This window comes from Trachypithecus francoisi, unplaced genomic scaffold, assembly GCF_009764315.1.
Source record: "Trachypithecus francoisi isolate TF-2019V2 unplaced genomic scaffold, Tfra_2.0 Contig00681, whole genome shotgun sequence".
Taxonomy (NCBI): domain Eukaryota; kingdom Metazoa; phylum Chordata; class Mammalia; order Primates; family Cercopithecidae; genus Trachypithecus; species Trachypithecus francoisi.
This window is the reverse complement of record NW_022680818.1, coordinates 27,003-51,705: the sequence shown is the minus strand read 5'-3', so window position 1 is coordinate 51,705 and position 24,703 is coordinate 27,003. Positions and strand designations below refer to the sequence as shown.

Sequence of the window (24,703 nt, the reverse complement as noted above, 5' to 3'; positions counted from 1 at the left end):
ATCCTTTGCTGCCATTCCAACAATGTTTACAACATTTTCCTAAGAAATGGAATCCATTTCACCAAACCACTTTTCTTGCTCATTCATAAGAAGCACTTCTCGTTTGTTAAAATTACATCATGAGATTGCAAGTATTCTGTAACATTCAAGCTCCAATTTGAATTCTAGTTCTCTTGCTATTTCTACCACATCTGCAATTACTTTCTTCACTGAAATCTTGCATTCCTCCAAGTCATCCATGAGGGTTGAATTCACTTCCTCCAAAATCCTGTTCAAGTTAATGTTTTGCCCTCCTGTCATGAATCATGAATGTTTTTAATGGCATCTAGAATAGTAAATCTTTTCCAGAAGGTTTTCAATTTTCTTTGCCCAGGTTCTTCAGATGAGTCACCATGGTAGCCATAGACTTATGAAATGTATTTCCTGAACCATAAAAGAACATCAAAATGACTCTATGATCCATGGGAAATGGAATGCATGTTGTGTTGGCAGTCTGGAAACAACAATAATCTCTTTCAACCTCTGTGTGAGAGAAGCTCTTGGTTGATTAGGTGCCTTGTCGACAGGCAGTTCTAATTTCAAAAAACTGTTTTGCTTTCGCTGAGCAGTAAGTCGTAACAGTGGGCTTAAAATATTCAGTAAACCGTTATTTAAGGAGATGTGCTGATATCTAGGCTTTCTTGCTTTATTTATAGAGCACTTGCAGAGTAGATATAGCTTAAATCTTAAGGACCCTAGGATTGTTGGAATGGTAAATGAGCATCATGTGTTATAATATAGCTAGCCAGGGAGGGGAAAGATCTCTTTTTAAAAGCTACTGAAAGAAATCACAGATAACACAAATGAGAAAACAAGTACGGGGGCAGCAAAAGGTAACAGATGTCAACTATAAGATCTCAGCAAGAACTAAGAAAATGGAGAAAAGTACAAGATGGCAGATGGGAGGCAGTGTTAGCATGCCTCTCCCACTTGGAGATTAGTGTGTAGGGATTTACATTGTGAATTTCTTTTCAAGAACCAATGCAGAGACTTAACAGAAATATGAAAAAATTTCACATACACTTTGAAGAAGTCACAGGCACAACCCTACTCCATGAAACAAGAAAAAAACATCACATTCCCAGATTCTGAGGGGACAGAGTTCACTCCAGAGCACACATCCTCACTGGGAATCTGGAAATTCAGGCCACAAGAGAAGGCTTTAATCCTATGCAGAGTGGGAATGGATTTAGGGAGCCAGTGAAACACACAAATAGAAGTAGCAGTGGGAGGTGCCTTGCAGGCATTCCCAGTCTTCAGTGTGAACTCAGGGAAGCCATTCCTGACTACCTGTCACAGGAGCCCTTGGCGAAGTCAGCTAATGAGCTCAGAGAAGGGTCACAGGGTAAAAGAAGCTCCCAACTGAATTTTGTGATACAATCTCAAGTGGGGACACGTGCCCTTGAGCAGAACCCACAGGGGAGAGCTGGAAGTGCATTGCAGACATGAGTGCAGAAGCCGGGTATCCAGCCTTGTGGGCAGCCCAGGGGGGATGTGGCCTGAAAGCCATGGTTATTATCTCTGTGGGGAAGCTGATGACCTGGGGCTGGTCTGAGTTTTGTGCACAGACTGTCCGGATATAAATCTGGCACTGTTAGCAGAGCATTACAGGAATGACAGGAATGAAAACTGCCTTGCCAACTCCATGGGTGCTGGGTGAGGCTCACTGTGGGGGGGCGTACAGCAAGCTATTCAATCTTAAGTACAAGGCATTTGAGGTCAGGGCATGGAAAAATACTGAGGCACTGTGTGTATGTTATTTGTGCTGAGAATGAAACTCCTTGGCCTTGAAAACAGGACAGGGAGTGGTGTGTGTGGTGTGATAAGGAATGCTGAAAATGGCCTCCTGAGAATGAGTTTTGAGGGCTTTTACAAGGCCACAGATGTCTCACGACCTGACCTCATAAAGCCATCTAGTGCAGGTTTGTGGCTTAACAAGCCCTTTCAATAAGTACTTGGCGGATGGATACTGGAGTGGACCTTCTTAGAAGAGCTGCCCCCCGCCACCACCCCCCACCACGCCGCTCAGCTACAATTGTCTGAGAACTCACTGTAAGCTGTAAGCAGCCCACTACTTCCCACTCCCTTTGCAGCAGAGGCAGTTAAGCTCTCCTCTGGAACATTACCCCAGCAGCCTGAGAACCACCCCTTCACCCTCACGGGCCGCAGACTGCCTCATCCAAGGAGACTCAGAGTGCAGACCTACCTAACCCTGAACTCATTGGTGGTACCCCTCCACCCACCCTGGTAGCTTAACGGAAAGATACACTTTTAGGAGCTTCATAGCCCACCCCACCCCATCCCTCATTGCCTGAGATACCACTTTCCCTGGGCAACTTAGGGCAAGCTCAAATCCCACTGTTACCACCACAGCTGGTGCTCTTTTGCAAGTGCCACCCCCTAGCTGGAGACCAACCAACTCAGTCCACACGGCACCTCTAGGAAGAATAAATAGAACTGTTCCCAGGAAGGAGAAAACACCTGCATGACCTCAGCTATTATCACTGTGTACCACACCCAGGCCAACCAGAGGTCTTGAGTGGGTCCACATGACGAGTTCACTGCTCGAATAACCAGCATTCAAGAAGCCAGCACACTAAGCCTATCTACAGCCAGGGAATCTCAGAGTCTATGTCACTCCCCTGCCACATCAATCAGAGCTGGTGCTGGTATCCACTGCAGGGAGACTTGCGCTAAGAGGAAGCCTGGGCTGGATGGCTGGAGGATGAAGAACTGCATGGAGGAGACAGAGGCACCCCAACAGATGCTCCATGGATATCTTGAAGCAGAGCTGCCTCACTGCCCTGCACACACATGAGAGCCCAGCCATGAACAGAAGGACTGGGCTACATTCAGGCTGAGCCCAGGCCAATTTTCCAAACTTGGAATATGAGTTAAATAAATGGCTTTGTATTAAGCCTTTATGTTAAGAGGGTTTGTTTTATATCCCGAAGTATTCACATAATCCTGATCTCCTCTGCATACAAACAGGACAAACAACGCAATAAAAAGGAGTCAGAGTTAACAAGCACTTCACAAAGATAAAACTCTAAGAGAATAAATATAAGAAGTATATACCATGTGAGTATATATGGAAAAGAAAGAAATTCACAATGACTTGGAGATTAAAGAACACCTAATTAAATTCCTTGTTTTAGAAAATGAAGAAAAAGAGATGTCCCTGGCAGACGGATACAAAGTCAATTGTCAACTCAATGCTGAAACTTAATCTCTTGTTTTGGTCCCATCCTAATTCTCTCCACCCATGCTGCCTCTCCTGTGATAGAGTGGAAAACCCTTATGATGAACATAAAGCATTTGTGCATAGAATATGCCAGGGAAATGGAATTGGCCCAAGGGTGTCCTGAGAGCCTTACGAGAAGCACACACGTGAACGACACTGTGCAGGAGCCCTGAGGCCCACAGCCCCGCTCCTCATCTTCATGTTCTCTCTAATCCGCTGTTCATTGTGGCTCTTGGCCAGGACCACAACCCCATGCTGCAGCTGATAGTGCAGGGCAGTCAGGGCTGGGGTTCGGTTGTGCTTTTTTGCCAAGGCACAAAGGATTGGGTCCTCCAAGAGAACCGGGGAGTTTGGGTCCACCCAGGAAGGAAAGGCAGAAATGCTGAGGCCCTGAAGCTGGGGATACAGTTTGTTAGGCGGCTCCCTACACAGAGTAAGACATCCACTCTGCACCAGAGCTGCTCAAGCGAGTCTCCTGAAAAGCAGCAGCATTACCTGGCATCTCGTCAGAAATGCAAATTCTCTCCTCTCCCCGAGACAGCTGAGATTAACTACAAAAGACTGAGCATGCTTTGATTAAACATTTTTCATCAAAATAGTATTTTAGATAAACTTTCTGTTGCTGTTAGTACCATCGTTAGTTTCACTGGGATCCCAGAGCACTATGGGCAACCAGAACAATGTCTTCTGACTTGCAGAAATCCAGCAGTTTTCTCTGGTTAAGGTAAGTATGACATTCCACCGGTAGATGACCAAGATAGAAAAGCATTGGATAATATGAAACAGTTATGTTAATATTAAAAGGACTAAAGTTAAAAGAAGCTGAATAAATGATGTGTAACATTAAATGTGAACCGTCAAGTAATAACATTTTTCATAAAAATAAATTTATATCCCTGTCTCCTAAAAGCATCAGCCCTTTCTGAGCACAAACAACTCTATGAACCTGATCCTGCTTTCTAAATAACTTTGACTACTACAAGGAGACCTGAGATCAGGTAAAATTCTTTGAGTCTTGGGCATCAAATTGTGCCAGAGAAAAAGAATCTGTCAAAGAGACATGAGGGCAGGTCTGAAAGACAAAAGCACTAGATTCATAGGAATGTCACTGGTGACATTTGAGCATCAAAATAAAAAGTCTATCTACTATATAGATGTGAGCATTTAAAACATAGTAAAATTAATTAAAAATCATTTTTAAAAATCCATGAGTTCACAGTAATGAGTGAGAAAATTAGAGAAAGACCAAAAGAATGTGCCTACTCTGGTGCTGGTTGTTGCATTAAGTACATTCTCAGGACACTGCTAATTAAAGGGAAGTCGTTAAATTTTTACTCTGGCCTAGAGAAATACCTGTTCTTATTTTTACTTAGTGATTTTTTCTTTTCTTTTTTTTTTTGAGAGGAGTCTTACTCTGTCACTCTGGTTGGAATGCAGTGACTCAATCTCGGCTCGCAGCAACCTCAGCCTCCCAGGATCAAGCGATTCTCCTGCCCCAGCCTCCTAAGTAGCTGGGATTACAGGCACCTGCCACCACACCTGTCTAATTTTTGTGTTTTTAATAGAGATAGGATTTCACCATGTTGGCCAGGCTGGTCTCAAACTCCTGCCCCAAGTGATCCACCCACCTTGGCCTCCCAAAGTGTTGCGATTACAGGTGTGAGCCACTGCGCCCATTCAATAATTTTTTTATAGTAAAATGTTAGGTAAGAATATTTAAAGAATATTTAAACAAGTGGTTAAAATGGAAAATGATTTTTTACAACCCTAAGGAAATAACAAATACAATAAGAAAACAGAAGTAGTTCAAACTCACTGATGTATACTGAATCCTATGTGAAAATTTGACATGGGAATGCGACTTCTTGTTGAGAATTATCACCCAGCAGATTAGTAGTTATTGTTAAAGGGAAAACGTGTTAAAATGAACAGATCCGACCACGCTTACTAGCTTAACCAAGTGATCAAAACTAGCATGACCACTAGTGCGGCAATCTGTCACTTCATGCAGTCTAGTGTGATGCAATTTGAAAAACATACCATGTGAAAGACACTTTCTTGCCCAAAAGGCTTAACCTGATGTACTAAAACATTCAAATCTAACTTCTAATTTACAGGAGCTTTTTCAGCAACTTGAAAAAACAAGCTAAACATTATCCAAATAAGACAATCTGAAAATAAGAAAGCTGAATTATGGTTAAAACAAACAAACAAGAGGTATAAAAAATGCTTTGATTAAACAATGAGAAATCTGAATATGGACTGGGTATTAAATGACAAGAGGACATTATACTTACTTTTCTAAGATATAATAATGACGCTCTAACTAGAATATCTCTCTGTTACATGTTTGTGAGCTCTGTAGGAATAAATTATCATCTTTACAGTTTAGATTCAAAATGTTCTGGGGGGCGGAGCAAGATGGCCGAATAGGAACAGCTCCAGTCTCCAACTCCCAGCGCGAGCGACACAGAAGACCAGTGATTTCTGCATTTTCAACTGAGGTACTGGGGTCATCTCACTAGGGAGTGCCGGACAATTGGGGCTGGTCAGCTGCTGCAGCCTGACCAGCGAGAGCTGAAGCAGGGCGAGGCATCGTCTCACCTGGGAAGCGCAAGGGGGAAGGGAATCCCTTTTCCTAGCCAGGGGAACTCAGACACACAACACCTGGAAAATCGGGTAACTCCCACCCCAATACTGCGCTTTAAGCAAACGGGCACACCAGGAGAATATATCCCACACCTGGCTGGGAGGGTCCCACGCCCACGGAGCCTCCCTCATTGCTAACACAGCAGTCTGCGGCGATCTATCCGCAAGGCAGCAGCGAGGCTGGAGGAGGGGTGCCCGCCATTGCTAAGGCTTAAGTAGGTAAACAAAGCCGCTGGGAAGCTCGAACTGGGTGGAGCTCACAGCAGCTCAAGGAAACCTGCCTGTCTCTGTAGACTCCACCTCTGGGGACAGGGCACAGCTAAAAAAACAACAGGGGAAGCAGCAGAGGCCTGTGCAGATGCGAACAACTCTGTCTGACAGCTTTGAAGAGAGCAGTGGATCTCCCAACACGGAGGCTGAGATCTGAGAACGGACAGACTGCCTGCTCAAGTCGGTCTCTGACCCCTGAGTAGCCTAACTGGGAGACATCCCCCACTAGGGGCAGTCTGATACCCCACACCTCACAGGGTGGAGTACACCCCTGAGAGGAAGCTTCCAAAGTAAGAATCAGACAAGTACACTCACTGTTCAGCAATATTCTATCTTCTGCAACCTCTGCTGCTGATACCCAGGCAAACAGGGTCTGGAGTGGACCTCAAGCAATCTCCAACAGACCTATAGCTGAGGGTCCTGACTGTCAGAAGGAAAACTATCAAACAGGAAGGACACCTATACCAAAACCCCATCAGTACGTCACCATCATCAAAGACCAGAGACAGATAAAAACACAAAGATAGGGAAAAAGCAGGGCAGAAAAGCTGGAAATTCAAAAAATAAGAGCGCATCTCCCCCTGCAAAGGAGCGCAGCCCATCGCCAGCAACGGATCAAAGCTGGTCAGAGAATGACTTTGACGAGATGAGAGAAGAAGGCTTCAGTCCATCAAACCTCTCAGAGCTAAAGGAGGAATTACGTATCCAGTGAAAAGAAACTAAAAATCTTGAAAAAAGAGAGTGGAGAATTGACAGCTAGACTAATTAATGCAGAGAAGGTCATAACGAAATGACAGAGATGAAAACCATGACACAAGAAATACGTGACAAATCACAACAGTCAGTAACCGACTCGATCAACTGGAAGAAAGAGTATCAGTGACTAAGGACCAAATGAATGAAATGAAGCGAGAAGAGAAACCAAAAGAAAAAAAAGAAAAAAAAATGAACAAAGCCTGCAAGAAGTATGGGATTATGTAAAAAGACCAAATCTACGTCTGATTGGGGTGCCTGAAAGTGAGGGGGAAAATGGAACCAACTTGGAAAACACTCTTCAGGATATCATCCAGGAGAACTTCCCCAACCTAGTAGGGCAGGCCAACATTCAAATTCAGGAAATACAGAGGACGCCACAAAGATACTCCTCCAGAAGAGCAACTCCAAGACACATAATTGCCAGATTCACCAAAGTTGAAATGAAGGAAAAAATCTTAAGGGCAGCCAGAGAGAAAGGTCGGGTTACCCACAAAGGGAAGCCATCAGAATAACAGCAGACCTCTCGGCAGAAACTCTACAAGCCAGAAGAGAGTGGGGGCCAATATCAACGTTCTTAAAGGAAAGAATTTTAAACCCAGAATTTCATATCCAGCCAAACTAAGCTTCATCAGTGAAGGAGAAATAAAATCCTTTACAGATAAGCAAATGCTTAGAGATTTTGTCACCACCAGGCCTGCCTTACAAGAGACCCTGAAGGAAGCCCTAAACATGGAAAGGAACAACTGGTACCAGCCATTGCAAAAACATGCCAAAATGTAAAGACCATCGAGGCTAGGAAGAAACTGCATCAACTAACGAGCAAAAGACCAGTTAATATCATAATGGCAGGATGAAGTTCACACAAAACAATATTTACCTTAAATGTTAATGGACTAAATGCTCCAATTAAAAGACACAGACTGGCAAACTGGATAAAGAGTCAAGACCCATCGGTCTGCTGTATTCAGGAGACCCATCTCACATGCAGAGATACATAGGCTCAAAATAAAGGGATGGAGGAAGATCTACCAAGCAAATGGAGAACCAAAAAGCAGGGGTTGCAATCCTAGTCTCTGATAAAACAGACTTTAAACCATCAAAGATCAAAAGAGACAAAGAAGGCCATTACATAATGGTAAAGGGATCAATTCAACAGGAAGAGCTAACTATCCTAAATATATATGCACCCAATACAGGAGCACCCAGATTCATAAAGCAAGTCCTTAGAGACTTACAAAGAGACTTAGACTCCCATACAATAATAATGGGAGACTTCAACACTCCACTGTCAACATTAGACAGATCAAGGAGACAGAAACTTAACAAGGATATCCAGGAATTGAACTCATCTCTGCACCAAGCGGACCTAATAGACATCTATAGAACTCTCCACCCCAAATCAACAGAATATACATTCTTCTCAGCACCACATTGCACTTATTCCAAAATTGACCACATAATTGGAAGTAAAGCACTCCTCAGCAAATGTAAAAGAACAGAAATTATAACAAACTGTCCCTCAGACCACAGTGCAATCAAACTAGAACTCAGGATTAAGAAACTCAATCAAAACTGCTCAACTACGTGGAAACTGAACAACCTGCTCCTAAATGACTACTGGGTACATAACGAAATGAAAGCAGAAATAAAGATGTTCTTTGAAACCAATGAGAACAAAGATACAACATACCAGAATCTCTGGGACACATTTAAAGCAGTGGGTAGAGGGAAATTTATAGCACTAAATGCCCACAAGAGAAAGCAGGAAAGATCTAAAATTGACACTCTAACATCACAATTAAAAGAACTAGACAGGCAAGAGCAAACACATTCAAAAGCTAGCAGAAGGCAAGAAATAACTAAGATCAGAGCAGAACTGAAGGAGATAGAGACACAAAAAACCCTCCAAAAAATCAATGAATCCAGGAGTTTTTTTTTTGAAAAGATCAACAAAATTGACAGACCGCTAGCAAGACTAATAAAGAAGAAAAGAGAGAGGAATCAAATAGATGCAATAAAAAATGATAAAGGGGATATCACCACGGACCCCACAGAATACAAACTACCATCAAAGAATACTATAAACACCTCTACGCAAAAAAACTAGAAAATCTAGAAGAAATGGATAATTTCCTGGATACTTACACTCTCCCAAGACTAAACCAGGAAGAAGTTGAATCCCTGAATAGACTAATAGCAGGCTCTGAAATCGAGGCAACAATTAATAGCCTACCCACCAAAAAAGTCCAGGACCAGATGGATTCACAGCTGAATTCTATCAGAGGTACAAGGAGGAGCTGGTACCATTCCTTCTGAAACTATTCCAATCAATAGAAAAAGAGGGAATCCTCCCTAACTCATTTTATGAGGCCAACATCATCCTGATACCAAAGCCTGGCAGAGACACAACAAAAAAAGAGAATTTTAGACCAATATCCCTGATGAACATCGATGCAAAAATCTCAATAAAATACTGGCAAACCGGATTCAGCAGCACATCAAAAAGCTTATCCACCACGATCAAGTGGGCTTCATCCCTGGGATGCAAGGCTGGTTCAACATTTGCAAATCAATAAACGTAATCCAGCATATAAACAGAACCAAAGACAAGAACCACATGATTATCTCAATAGATGCAGAAAAGGCTTTTGACAAAATTCAACACCCCTTCATGCTAAAAACACTCAATAAATTGGTATTCATGGAACGTACCTCAAAATAATAAGAGCTATTTATGACAAACCACAGCTAATATCATACTGAATGGGCAAAAACTGGAAAAATTCCCTTTGAAAACTGGCACAAGACAGAGATGCCCTCTCTCACCACTCCTATTCAACATACGTTGGAAGTCTGGCTAGGGCAATCAGGCAAGAGAAAGAAATCAAGAGTATCCAGTTAGGAAAAGAAGAAGTCAAATTGTCCCTGTTTGCAGATGACATGATTGTATATTTAGAAAACCCCATCGTCTCAGCCCAAAATCTCCTTAAGCTGATAAGCAACTTCAGCAAAGTCTCAGGATACAAATTAATGTGCAAAAGTCACAAGCATTCTTATACACCAGTAACAGACAAGCAGAGAGCAAATCAGGAATGAACTTCCATTCACAATTGCTTCAAAGAGAATAAAATACCTAGGAATCCAACTTACAAGGGATGTAAAGGACCTCTTCAAGGAGAACTACAAACCACTGCTCAGTGAAATCAAAGAGGACACAAACAAATGGAAGAACATACCATGCTCATGGATAGGAAGAATCAATATCATGATAATGGCCATACTGCCCAAGGTTATTTATAGATTCAATGCCATCCCCATCAAGCTACCAATGACTTTCTTCACAGAATTGGAAAAAACTGCTTTACAGTTCATATGGAACCAAAAAAGAGCCCGCATTGTCAAGACAATCCTAAGTCAAAAGGACAAAGCTGGAGGCATCATGCTACCTGACTTCAAACTATACTATAAGGCTACAGTAACCAAAACAGCATGGTACTGGTACCAAAACAGAGATACAGACCAATGGAACAGAACAGAGTCCTCGGAATAATACCACACATCTACAGCCATCTGATCTTTGACAAACCTGAGAGAAACAAGAAATGGGGAAAGGATTCCTATTTAATAAATGGTGCTGGGAAAATGGCTAGCCATAAGTAGAAAGCTGAAACTGGATCCTTTCTTACTCCTTATACGAAGATTAATTCAAGATGGATTAGAGACTTAAATGTTAGACCTAATACCATAAAACCCTAGAAGAAAATCTAGGTAGTACCATTCAGGACATAGGCATGGGCAAGGACTTCATGTCTAAAACACAAAAGCAACGGCAACAAAAGCCAAAATTCACAAATGGATCTCATTAAACTAAAGAGCTTCTGCACAGCAAAAGAAACTACCATCAGAGTGAACAGGCAACCTACAGAATGAGAGAAAATTTTTGCAATCTACTCATCTGAGAAAGGGCTGATATCCAGAATCTACAAAGAACTCAAACAAATTTACAAGAAAAAAACAACAAACCCCATCAAAAAGTGGGCAAAGGACATGAACAGACATTTCTCAAAGAAGACATTCATACAGCTAACAGACACATGAAAAAATGCTCATCATCACTCGCCATCAGAGAATGCAAATCAAAACCACAATGAGATACCATCTTACACCAGTTAGAATGGCAATCATTAAAAAGTCAGGAACAACAGTGTTGGAGAGAATGTGGAGAAATAGGAACACTTTTACACTGTTGGTGGGAATGTAAACTAGTTCAACCATTATGGAAAACAGTATGGCAATTCCTCAAGGATCTAGAACTAGATGTACCATATGACCCAGCCATCCCACTACTGGGTATATACCCAAAGGATTATAAATTATTCTACTACAATAATACATGCACATGTATGTTTATTGTGGCACTATTCACAATAGCAAAGACTTGGAATCAACCCAAATGTCCATCTGTGACAGACTGGATTAAGAAAATGTGGCACATATACACCATGGAATACTATGCAGCCATAAAAAAGGATGAGTTTGCGTCCTTTGTAGGGACATGGATGCAGCTGGAAACCATCATTCTTAGCAAACTATCACAAGAAGAGAAACCAAACACCGCATGTTCTCACTATAGGTGGGAACTGAACAATGAGGAAACTTGGACTCGGAAGGGGAACATCACACACTGGAGCCTATCATGGGGAGGGAGGAGGGGGGAGGGGAGGGATTGCATTGGGGAGTTATACATGATATAAATGATGACTTGATGGGTGCTGACGAGTTGATGGGTGCAGCACACCAAGATGGCACAAGTATACATATGTAACAAACCTGCACGTTATGCACATGTACCCTAGAACTTAAAGTATAAAAAAAAAAAAAAAAAAAGGTTCTGAAAATACTACATGCATTTATGCAGATGTATCCTATACATACCTATATATTTGGGAATGTGACTAAAGGTCAACAATTTGAATATAAATCGTAACGTGCATGTCCCACATTATTTATTTCAAAGTTCCTTAAGGGTTTAAAATCGCCATAATAAAAACCTGCAGAACTACTGAGAGGTGACAATGTGCTAGCAGCCCTGACTCTCAGCACCTCCTGGGCCTCGATGTCCATTCTGGCTGTGCTTGAGGAACCCTTCAGCCCGCCACTGCACTGTGGTAGCCTCTCTCCGGGCTGGCCGGGGCGGGAGCCGGCTCCCTCTGCTTGCAGGGAGGTGTGGAGGGAGAGGCGCGGGCGGAACCGGGGCTGCGCTTTGCGTCGCTCACAGTTCAGCGCGAGTTCCGGCGGGCGCTGGCGCGGCGGGCCCCGCACTGGGAGCGGCCGCCGGCCCAGGTCAGTGAGGGGCTTGGCAACCGCACCAGCAGCTGCGGTGGGTGCGCTGAGTTCCCCAGCAGTGCCGGCCTGCCGGCGCTGCGCTCGAGTTCTCCCAGGACCTCAGCTGCTTCCCTGCGGGGCACGGCTCGGGATCGTGGACCTGCAGCCCGCCATGCCCGAACTCCCACCCTAAGGTAGGCTCCCGCGCGGTCCGAACCTCCCAGACCAGCACTGCCCCCTGCTCCGCGGCACTGGGTCCCATCAACCGCCCAGGGGCTGAAGAGTGGGGGTGCATGGCGCCAGACTGGCAGGCAGGTCCGCCCAGGGCCCTACTCCAGGACCTGCTAGGTGAAGCCAGCTGGGCTCCTGAGTTTAGTGGGGACTTGGAGAACTTTTATGTCTAGCTAAGGGATCGTAAATGCACCAATCAGCGCTCTATGTCTAGCTCGGGGATTGTAAAGGCACCAATCAGCACTCTGTCAAAACGGGCCAATCAGCTGTCTGTAAAATGGACCAATCAGTTCTTTGTAAAATGGACCAATCAGCTCTCTGTAAAATGGACCAAACAGCAGGATGTGGGTGGGGCCATATAAGGAAATAAAAAGCAGGCTGCCCCAGCTAGTGGCAATCAGGTAGGATCCCTTGTTGGAGTAGGAGAGGTTTGTTGCTCTGTTATAAATCTTGCTGCTCCTATGGGCTGTAACGTTCGCTGGGAAGGATTGAAGCTTGACTCTGATACCAGCCAAACTAGGAACCCACCGGGAAGAATGAATAATTCCAGACATGCTGTCTTTAAGAGGTGTAACACTCACCTGAAGGTCTGCAGCTTCATTCCTGTCAGTGAGACCACGAACCCCCCATAAGGAAGAAGCTCCAGGCACATCTGAACGTCTGAAAGAACAAACTCCGGGCACACCATCTTTAAGAACTAAAACACTGACTTCGAGGGTCTGCAGTTTCATTCTTGAAGTCAGCGAGACCAAGAACACACCAATTCTGGATAAACTACTAACATTAAAACCACATGAATTTTAGTGGTTTAATTGGAATATCTTGGAGCTGTGTGTGTTATACCAAATTCACAACTTTTATACTCTAGTTCAGTCATAGACTTTTACTGTTTGAGTTTGAACAAAAATGGGTAAGTTATTGGGAAAGGTGCAGTGACCTTAATGCTGAACAGCATGTAATATTTAGGGAAGTCAGTTTGATGAAGAAGGCCTGGAATTGTCAGTTAGAACGCAGAAGAAAGGTAGACTTAACCCTAAACTGTGAAACAACCATGCATAGAATAGATGTGTTTAAACAGCTGATTACATGACAGACTCCAAAGAAGAGCAGCAGACTAAGAGTGGGGGCAGTCATAAGTCAGTTTGATGTTCTGCTGAACCTTCCTCAGTGTTAATTTCATCCACTCTGAACAGGCATCTCCAAAAACATTTTTCCTTCTATCATAGATGGCTTTCATTGTCTGCAGCTAATTTTTAGTGTTGCTATGCCCTTGATTAAGAAATGTGAAAGTAGAGATACCAAGAGGCACTGAGCTATCCAAACCCCATATAAACCCCTACTACCTCTCTTCTCTTATTCTTAGTTTCTCCTAATGTACTGCTTATTTCATATTTTATGGCTTTATAGCTATGCAGAGTCCCTCCAAATCACCTTCACACATCCACTCTCTGGTCATCTTTCATAGCTTAGGGTTAAGTCGACGTTTCCCTGATTCTGACAATCCTTGGCCTCCTTGATCAAATTGACTATCCCTGAATGTTACACAATTCAGTATTAAAGTTGTTCTGCTTTTTCACTAAGACTTTTCCAAGCAGGGTACAAATAAGAGCCCTCCGTGCCCTTCTAGACTGATGCTTTGCTTTTGGGAATCTTCTGTTTCAGAAAGGTAAGTGGGACTGAAAAAATGAACACAAGGCAGTAGTACAGAAAAATGAGCAGGGATAAGAGAAAGGAGAGGAGGCTGACAGCATTCATCTGGTTGCAGAGGGGCTTGTACTTGAGGCCTGGCTTGTTGAGGATCATCTCAAGCTGCCTTCAGTTGAAGTTGGACACCCCGATGGACCTGGTCAATCCTGAAACTTTACACTTCTCCATGGCCTGGGGAGAAAAGGATAGTGAAAAATTATTTGTGGAATTGGCTGCAGATCAAGATAAATACAAGGTAGAACCGTAAAAGCAACAACTCTCAGGATATGACAAACTACCTAGCAGTGATTGTCAAGAAGAGAAAAATTAAAACACATAATTGGGGAATAAGATAGAACAAGAGTAAGAATTTCTGTTTACTCCTTAGGAAACTGAAGGGATTAATGCACAACAAAGGAAAGAGGTCCCTGTCATCTTTCTTCCCCAATTCTTATCCTCCCCTGTCACCTGTTGAATTCCTGTGATGGGTTTTATTCCCCACAACTCAGTAAAGCCACGTTTGAAAGCTCCTAAATTTCTGGATGAATGGTGCATTTCACATTCCCACACATGGAAGACGGAAACCAGATGTCTCCTATCTCATCTTTTGTATTTATGTCCTCAGCTCGTAGCACTGACATCCCACGTGGCACAGAGATCCAGTGTGTCAAATAGTACCTCTCCATTTTCATCTTTTGGGATCAGCTCCTCACCTGACTGAAGTAGAAACAGCTTAGTAATGTCACAAATCAAGTGCTCCACACATAGCCATGCTCCCAGATACATTTAAGGACACTAATCCTCCATGAGGTAGGTGAAGCAATGCCCCAGAGAGTGATATGTACAAAGTGTTACATATGATGGTATAAGGGATGTCTTCAGGAGACGGGCTCTCTCTAATCTTTTACAACTATTGTATGTATAAATAAATGCCATCTTTCTGGTTCCTAATAGTGTCATCATTGACTTACATTACTTTCTTCTGCTCCTATAATTTTCTCTGTGGCAGTGCCTCTCTTCAACAGTAAAAGACCTTGATATCCGGGAATAATGGGTTGTACTTTTGACCCAGGTGCCACTATCATAGTTCTTTATCTCCCTGATGATGTGCTGTTCCATGGACAGGACCATGAGCCAATATGGTCAATGGAGGTGCGTTTCAAGGCTAGTTTGGAAGTTGGGAGATCCACAGGAGCTCTCTTATGGTAATGACCATGAGCCTGAAAGTGCTCCAAGCCATAATTGTCACCAATGGAAAAGGTTGGACAAATTTTTTTTAAAAAAACGTTTTGTAATAAAGTACAGAGAAGGATGGAGAAAGCACATATTTTTAGAGATTTTATTAAATTCTTAATGTAGCCATGACTTTGACTTCCCATTTTCAAATCTAATACATTCTTGCATTAAATAGCCTGAGTAGTTTTCTGTAACTTTAAATCAAAGGTTATGAATGACACAAGAATTCATGGTTAAGCAAAGATAGAAACTCCAGTGTGAAAGGAGAGGGAGCAGAAACAACAAGGTTTCCCAAGTCTACGTGAAAGTTTGTAGTTTAAGACGCAACCGGCCTGAATTCCGCCATATCTGTTTACCCTTGAAAAGAAGAGTGAGGATGGAAACTCATTGTGCACCATGTGTGCAGCAGCTTTTCTGGACACCACAGTTTCATGAAACTGTGTGAACATCCCAAGAGGTGAACTCAGGAGTCATAACTACGACCTTGCGCATTCAAGGAGATGACTGTCATTGCCTCAAGTTTTTGAGGCAGGGGCTTTGCGGATTCTGCACACTCTTGTGGTCCTGTATCAGAGAAGTAGGGATTCAAAATTTGTTTAGTAGAAAGGGAATTAGAGTTATGTTTAGGGTTCTTCTTCCGTGTTATAATCCCTATATCTTCCTAAGAAAACATTTAGTTCAACTATCCATATAAACAATGTCCATGCTGAGAACAGAAGTGAAATTAATTTTATCACACGAGTTACATACCTTTAGAGACACTGGAAAATGAATAAGATAGAGGTCAACAAAGTCCAGTGGAAGATTTTTCCGTGCCCTTTCCAAGGTTCATCAGACCAACTCTGGTTGATGGGAAGTGCACCAAAGGTGCAGAGGTTAGAGAAGGGAAGTTGTGTTGAACGAAAACTTGAGCCAATTTTTATGAGTTTGCTCCACCTAATATTTAGACATTTGCTCCAGCTATATTTTCCAGTACTTCAAAATCGATAACAAGAGGCAAAACTATTCTCTCTTCTTGTGATGCCTTTTGTTCTGTCATCATATCCTGATGAACTTTATTATATGCTGGATATATAGGTAGTACATATACTGGTGATAGAATGAAATTACTCAAAAAGTAAAAATTCTTATCAAGTAATAATCATGCCCATTATCTAAATTATCTTGGTATGTTTTATAACTATTTTAGTAATGTAATTCTTTTATCCTTTCAGCTCCATGGGCAAGAATAAGTATATGTGGTTCAGAAACAGAGGAGGCAAGCAAAGTTTTTAATATACCAACTTGGGCTGGACACAATTTAAGATATTGGAGGTATCATTATTTAATACTCACAGAGGTCACTTATATTGCTTTCTCTCTCTCTGATCAAAATGATAATAACAACTCAGAATCATAACAAATGTAAGAAATTCACCCAGGAGGTAAGAATATCATTAGGGTTTTCTCTGATTCTATAGTCCACGTCAAACCATATTAATCTGTGCTGAGCTCAAGAAAGTAAAGGGACATTGAAGTGAAATTTGAGTACAAAGACATCATTTCCTGCCTTCAATTTTAGTTTTCATACATGAATATTTGTGAATAAATTGAAATGAATAAGCACAATTCACTCACAACTACTGATCCAGTCACAGAATTGTCATCTCCACACAATCACATTAAATACCTGGGCAAACAAGCTCATCAGAGGCACAGTACATTTGAAGTATAGAATATGTCTTCTCTCTTCACACTGCCATCTAAACTCTTGCTTCGGATGGTCATTCCAACCTGCTCCTCATTATTGCTTCTACTGTCAATTTGGTGACCTCTGTAGCTCTATTCCAAGGAACCTGGAGGAGCAACTAAAAGTAGTTAGTATTTGCTGATTGATGTGCTTGGGAGGTAGTTCAGGTACAAGCATTGACATAAATGAGCTTTTCCTCCTATCTTGGATCAGTTCTCCATGCAAGATCACAAGCCCATCCCAGTCTGCCTGGATCTTTCCTGGTTGGTAACGAAGATTGGGCATCCCAGGAACTTCTTCATTCCGAGAAAATCACTGGTTGACCACTGGCCTGAAAGTTCCCAAGAATACATCCAGTTTTAGAATTTGCTGTAAAAATCAACAGGACTCAACCTACAGTTATAGATACAATCTTAATGAGTTTTAATGTAGTGAAATTAACACAAGAAAGAAGGCACATGGAAGGAATTATGAAGGAATACAGTGCAAGCTCCTGTGATTCCTGTCTCATGATCTTGCATGGAACACACTGACTTCCTCCAGCATCATATTTTGACGATATATGGAAAATGTTGTCTACAAGAGTTGCTCCCTACATACTCCATTCCTAAGATTTTCACTGGTTGCTGGTTACATTGACCCATTCTACCTAACACAGACAAAAAGTCCAGTCTCCCGAAGGAAAGCAGGTGCACACAAGCCCCACAGTTTGCACAAGCAGTTACTTACAGCCACCATCTTTATCAATTAGGAAATAGCGAGAAAACCACCTTCTCAGATACCAGCCAGGTCCATTTTGGAAACAGGCACATCTATGGAGAGCAGTCTATTATGTTAATTCTCTTCTACACAGCCATTAGTCATTCTGCCTGCATGACAGAACTAAATACTAGGAGTAAAGATGTAGACTTTAAGGATGTTGATTTATAGATTAAAAAATAGACTGCAGACAGTAAGAGATTGAAGTGGGTTTCAGATCCAAAGTTAAAGTCAACTCTTTTAGGAAAAAAAATCAAATTGCAGTGAAATTTACAATTATTGACTTATGTAACAAATTTGGGAGCATATTCGAATGTATATATTTTAAATGCAGAAACATAAATAACACAAAATATTTTCCCTGTTTAAAAGTATTTCAGAAGCTTTCTTTTTTCCCATGAAATTACAAAAAGTTAAATACTGGGAGTCACGGCCGTGTCCTCATAGCATTCTTGATCTTTTCTTTGCTATGTGAGCATTCAAAGGCCTATCAAGGCTGGAGCTTCAGGGGTGTCCCCATCCTTACATCCTCTCCTTGCTTATCTATATTACAAAGTAAACCATCCCTGTCCACGGTCTTCAAAATATATTTGTAAGTCCTTACAACTTACAGTTGAAAAAGTGAAGCACAAATTTGGTGTAACTAGTCCCTATTCACGCACTTTGTAGTGACAGGACAGTCTTGGGATACAAGTGTTCTCCCATTGTAGAAATAGTTCAGTCTAGAAAATAAACTCTGAATTTTGTTCACTTGCGTGTCAGAGGACCAACTTACCATTTTCATACAAATCCGATACACACTAACGAGGACCAAGAATTTAGACTTTCTTTTTTTTTAATTATACTTTAAGTTCTAGGGTACATGTGCATAACGTTTATATCATGTATAACTCCCCAATGCAATCCCTCCCTCCTCCCCCCTCCCCCCTCCCCATGATAGGCCCCAGTGTGTGATGTTCCCCTTCCTGAGTCCAAGTGATCTCATTGTTCAGTTCCCACTATGAGTGAGAACATGCGGTGTTTGGTTTTCTCTTCTTGTGATAGTTTGCTAAGAATGATGGTTTCCAGCTGCATCCATGTCCCTACAAAGGACGCAAACTCATCCTTTTTTATGGCTGCATAGTATTCCATGGTGTATATATGCCACATTTTCTTAATCCAGTCTGTCACAGATGGACATTTGGGTTGATTCCAAGTCTTTGCTATTGTGAATAGTGCCGCAATAAACATACGTCTGCATGTGTCTTTGTAGTAGAGTAATTTATAATCCTTTGGGTATATACCCAGTAGTGGGATGGCTGGGTCATATGGTACATCTAGTTCTAGATCCTTGAGGAATCGCCATACTGTTTTCCATAATGGTTGAACTAGTTTACAATCCCACCAACAGTGTAAAAGTGTTCCTATTTCTCCACATCCTTTCCAACATCTATTGTTTCCTGACTTCTTAATGATTGCCATTCTAACTGGTGTGAGATGGTATCTCATTGTGGTTTTGATTTGCATTTCTCTGATGGCGAGTGATGACGAGCATTTTTTCATGTGTCTGTTGGCTGTATGGATGTCTTCTTTTGAGAAATGTCTGTTCATATCCTTTCCCCACTTTTTGATGGGGTTGTTTGTTTTTTTCTTGTATATCTGTTTGAGTTCTTTGTAGATTCTGGATATTAGCCCTTTGTCAGATGAGTAGGTTGCAAAAATTTTCTCCCATTCTGTAGGTTGCCTGTTCACTCTGATGGTAGTTTCTTTTGCTGTGCAAAAGCTCTTTAGTTTAATTAGATCCCATTTGTCAATTTTGGCTTTTGCTGCCGTTGCTTTTGGTGTTTTAGACATGAAGTCCTTGCCCATGCCTATGTCCTGAATGGTACTACCTAGATTTTCTTCTAGGGTTTTTGTGGTATTAGGTCTAACATTTAAGTCTCTAATCCATCTTGAATTAATTTTCGTATAAGGGGTAAGGAAAGGATCCAGTTTCAGCTTTCTACTTATGGCTAGCCAATTTTCCCAGCACCATTTATTAAATAGGGAATCCTTCCCCATTTCTTGTTTCTCTCAGGTTTGTCAAAGATCAGATGGCTGTAGATGTGTGGTATTATTTCTGAGGACTCTGTTCTGTTCCATTGGTCTATTTCTCTGTTGTGGTACCAGTACCATGCTGTTTTGGTTACTGTAGCCTTGTTGTATAGTTTGAAGTCAGGTAGCGTGACGCCTCCAGCTTTGTCCTTTTGACCTAGGATTGTCTTGGCAATGCGGGCTCTTTTTTGGTTCCATATGAACTGTAAAGCAGTTTTTTCCAATTCTGTGAAGAAAGTCATTGGTAGCTTGATGGGGATGGCATTGAATCTATAAATCACCTTGGGCAGTATGGCCATTTTCACGATATTGATTCTTCCTATCCATGAGCATGGTATGTTCTTCCATTTGTTTGTGTCCTCTTTGATTTCACTGAGCAGTGGTTTGTAGTTCTCCTTGACGAGGTTCTATTTTTTTTTTTCTGAAAATGAGGATATTTTTCCTTCCATGTAATTTTCCCAGAGGTGAGAACAGTACCTGGGAAATTCTCTTTAGTCCAGGTCTAATATTACCATGTGGTGCACAATATCACCCATCAGAACAGTGATACTCTCCAGATAGATTTCTTGCACCCCATCTCCATTAACTTTTGCCATAAAGATTTCTCTGGATCATGTCCTCTTAGAAGAAGAATATATTTATCTTACTATAGAAAGAAACAGAGAAACCACTCCCATTGCAATTAATACCTAAAAGAGGGGAGCAGAAAGGCAGTGTTCTTCCTACTGGGTTTCATGTATTCTAATAAGTTGTGAAATAAACATGAATGGAAGACAAAACAGTGCCCCAAATAAGCAGTAGATGACACCTTGACCAGACTGCATTGCAGAACAAAGATTCACCTTTTCTCTTTGTACACAGAGCACAGCTCTACCCTAGGGAAACGGAGATCAGAACAGTCATGCAGAGCACAGAGGAACACAAATCAGCTTCCACCTATTCTAGCTTTGCTCCTTTGAACTCTCAACACTAAAAATATTATTATTACCTCTAGAGGTGCACCAGTGCCAAATCCCAGGACAGGCACAAGGTGACCATCATTTAGCTTCACACACTGATGTTTTGAATCCATTTCTGTCACTGGCCTAGCTAGAAAATATTGTTTCTTTCTTCTTCCCTCACATTATATGAGAACACTGGATGGGCAATGCCCATCTCTGCATACTGTTGAAAGGTTAACTAAAGGCGTATAAAATGAATTATGTACACAGGCATGAAGAAATCCAGTTGTGAGGTTACAAAAACACAAGCAAGAAAATAAAAACAGACACATGTGACTTAATGGAACTAATAAGCTTCTATAAAGCACTGTATATAATAGTGTGTGAGTTCCTTAGTTACAAACAGTCTATGTGCACTGGCTTTCCCAGATGTGAGTTATAGTAGTTTCATAGTTGGTGTGTGGTCAAGTTCACTGTCTCCTTGAGGTTGAAGTGGCAAGTGTCTTTTGAAGCTTCTCACATTCTCCTGTGATGCACACTTTTTAATTTTTAAGTTTTTCCTCAGTGTTTTACTTACTGAGTTGATGGATCAGGCTTCAGGCCAGTAGAGAAGGTATTCTGGGGTAGGCACTGTTTGTAGCTAAAGCAGGTAAGTAGGTGTAAAGCCCAATCATGGGCAGAGGTCCCGGCCTTGATGAAGGTGCCTAGGGGAACTCTCAGTTAGATGTGCTGAGGTTTCATCATGGTGAAGAATGGGAGCTTACTCAGCTCCCCTGCCAGGTCAGCAGGAAAGCTATGCCCATCCTAGCTTCACTCCAGTCCCAGGGTTCCAGTTGTTCAGGTCAGATAGGCACCTCTTCTCATCTCTAGAAATGTTGGTGTTCCAACTCGGGAAGAATTATGACTGCCTCTTGTGCAAGCCTGCATCTGGAGAGTGCTTCTCCTGTGGGGGTGCAATCATCATGAATTGTTCCAGGAAGGCTGTCTATAGGTGTATCCACTCTGTGTTCCTGTGGAAGTAGCCCCAGCTGTGGGCTTCAGTGGTGCACCAGCGGGGAAAAAGGACCGCTTCTCCAGGACCTTTCTCAGTCACAGAAGCTGCCTTCCCGTTGGGGTAAAGGTGCAGGCTTTTCCTACTGCACCCAGCTCTGCAATTGTTTGTCTGCTGTAAGAAACTTCCCACAGGGGAAAGACCTGGGACTCAAGGGCTGCTGTTCAGGTTTTTCTGTCCCACTGGTGTTCCCTTATGGGGTACTCTCTTTCCTCTGGTCAAAATGAAACTTCCAGAGTGCTGGACTACGGTGATTGCTACTGCTCTTCTGGGCCTAGCCACCCAGTGGGGTCCCCAGACTCCAGGCTAGTGCTGGATTTGTTGGCAAAGGATCCATTGATGTGACCTGTCCTCAAGTCTCCAAGCAGTGGATACCAGCATCACCTCTGATTGAGATGGCAAGGGAGCAATGTAGTCTCCGAGACTCCTTAGATATAGATAAGCTTGGTGTGCTTGAATGCTGGTTACGTGAGCAGTGAAGTTGTCATGCGGACGGACTCAAGACCTCTAGTCGGCCTGGGTGTGGTACACAGTGGTAATAGCTGAGGTCATGCAGGTGTTTTCTCCTTCCTGGGAACAGTTCTATTTACTCTTCCTTGAGGTGCCATGTGGACTGTGTTGGTTGGTCTCCAGCTAGGAGGTGGCACTTGGAAAAGAGCACCATCTGGGGTGGTAGCAGGGGGATTTGAGCTTGCCCTGAGTTATCCAGGGAAAGTGGTTTCTCAGGCAATGAGGGATGGGATGGAGGCGGGAGCTATGAAGCTCCTAAAAGTGTATCTTTCTGTTAAGCTACCAGGGGGGTGGAGGGGTACCACCAATGAGTTCAGGGTTATGTGGGTCTGTACTCTGAGTCTCCTTGGATGAGGCAGGCTGCAACCCTTGTGAGGCCCAAAAGGTTGTTCTCAGGCTGCTGGGATAATGTTCCAGTGGGGAGTTTCACTGCCTCTGCTGCACAGCAGAATTCACAAAGGGAGTGGGAAGTAGTGGGTGGCAGTGAGTCTCACCCAGCACCCATGGAGTTGGCAAGGCAGTTTTTATTCCTTTCATTCCTGTAATGCTCTGCTAACAGTGCCAGATTTATATCCAGGCAATCTGTGCACAAAACTCAGACCAGCCCCAGGTCATCAGCTTTCCCATAGAGATAATAACCATGGCTTTCAGGCCACATCCCTCCAGGTCTGCCCACAAGGCTGGATACCCGGCTTCTGCACTCATGTCTGCAATGCACTTCCAGCTCTCCCATGTGGGTTCTGCTCAAGGGCACGTGTCCCCACTCGAGATTATATCACAAAATTCAGTTGGGAGCTTCTTTTACCCTGTGACCCCTCTCTGAGCTCATTAGCTGACTTCGCCAAGGGCCCCTATGACATGTAGTCAGGAATGGCTTCCCTGAGTTCACACTGAAGGCTGGGAATGCCTGCAAGGCACTTCCTGCTGCTGCTTCTGTTTGTATATTTCACTTGCTCCCTAAATCCATTCCTGCTCTACAGAGGATTAAAGCCTTCTCTTGTGGCCTGAATTTCCAGATTCCCAGTGGGGATGTGTGCTCTGGAGTGCACTGTCTCCCCTCCCAAGGTGGGGATGTGACGTTTTTTGCTTGTTTCATGGAGTAGGCTGGTCCCTGCTTCTTCTTCAAAGTGTATGTAAATTTTTTGTTGTTGATTTTCTGTTAAGTTCCTGCATCGGTTCTTGCAAAAAAATTCACAGTGTAAATCGCTACACACTCATCTGTCCTTCCAAGTGGGAGACGCATGCCAACACCGCCTCCCATCTGCCATGTGGTACTTTTCTCCATTTTCTTAGTTCTCCATGAGATCTCTTGAGTGGCATCAGTTACCTTTTGCTGCCTCCTGTACTTGTTTTGCATTTGTGTTATCTCTGATTTCTTTGAGTAGCTTTTAAAATTTTTTTTTTTTTTTTTTTTGAGGCTGAGTCTCGCTCTGTCGCCCGGACTGGAGTGCAGTGGCCGGATCTCAGCTCACTGCAAGCTCCGCCTCCCGGGTTTACACCATTCTCCTGCCTCAGCCTCCCGAGTAGCTGGGACTACAGGCGCCCGCCACCTCGCCCGGCTAGTTTTTGTATTTTTAGTAGAGACGGGGTTTCACCGTGTTAGCCAGGATGGTCTTGATCTCCTGACCTCGTGATCCGCCCGTCTCGGCCTCCCAAAGTGCTGGGATTACAGGCTTGAGCCACCGCACCCGGCCTAAAATTTTTCTTGTAGAGATCTTTCCCCATACTTAGCTATATTCCTAAGTATGATGTTCATTTACTATTCCAACAATCCTAGGGTACTTAAGATTTAAGCTACATGGTAACCATGCCTTGTTTAAAGCATAAAACATTTAAACAATTGAATATAACAAATGAACAGTACATTTTTACAATCTAAGAATATTTTCCAAATATGAAGTAGTCAGGGAAATGTGATTATTCAATGATGTCTTTGATGTCCTGCCCTACCACAGACCAATAGGGTCAACACTGTGACTGGGCACACATCAAAGATTCACGCCTGACTCTCAGCTGTGGGGTTTGTTAAAACATCCTGGAAAGTTTCTTTTGATGAACAAGATATAATGATCAGAAAAAAAAGGGTGCTGATATGTTTTTCCAACCAGAGATGTACTCGACTCTCTCTTATTTAACCTCCTCATACCTGACTTCTAATCACTTTGCCTAGTGGGTGCCCTTCCACCTCCCTAATGCCCCCTCTC

General features: G+C 42.7%; 1 pseudogene; it reads right to left on the bottom strand.

Moving 5' to 3' along the window:
- Positions 1–1,164: 1,164 nt before the first annotated feature.
- LOC117087709 lies at positions 1,165–21,069 on the bottom strand (annotated as a pseudogene).
- Positions 21,070–24,703: the final 3,634 nt, after the last annotated feature.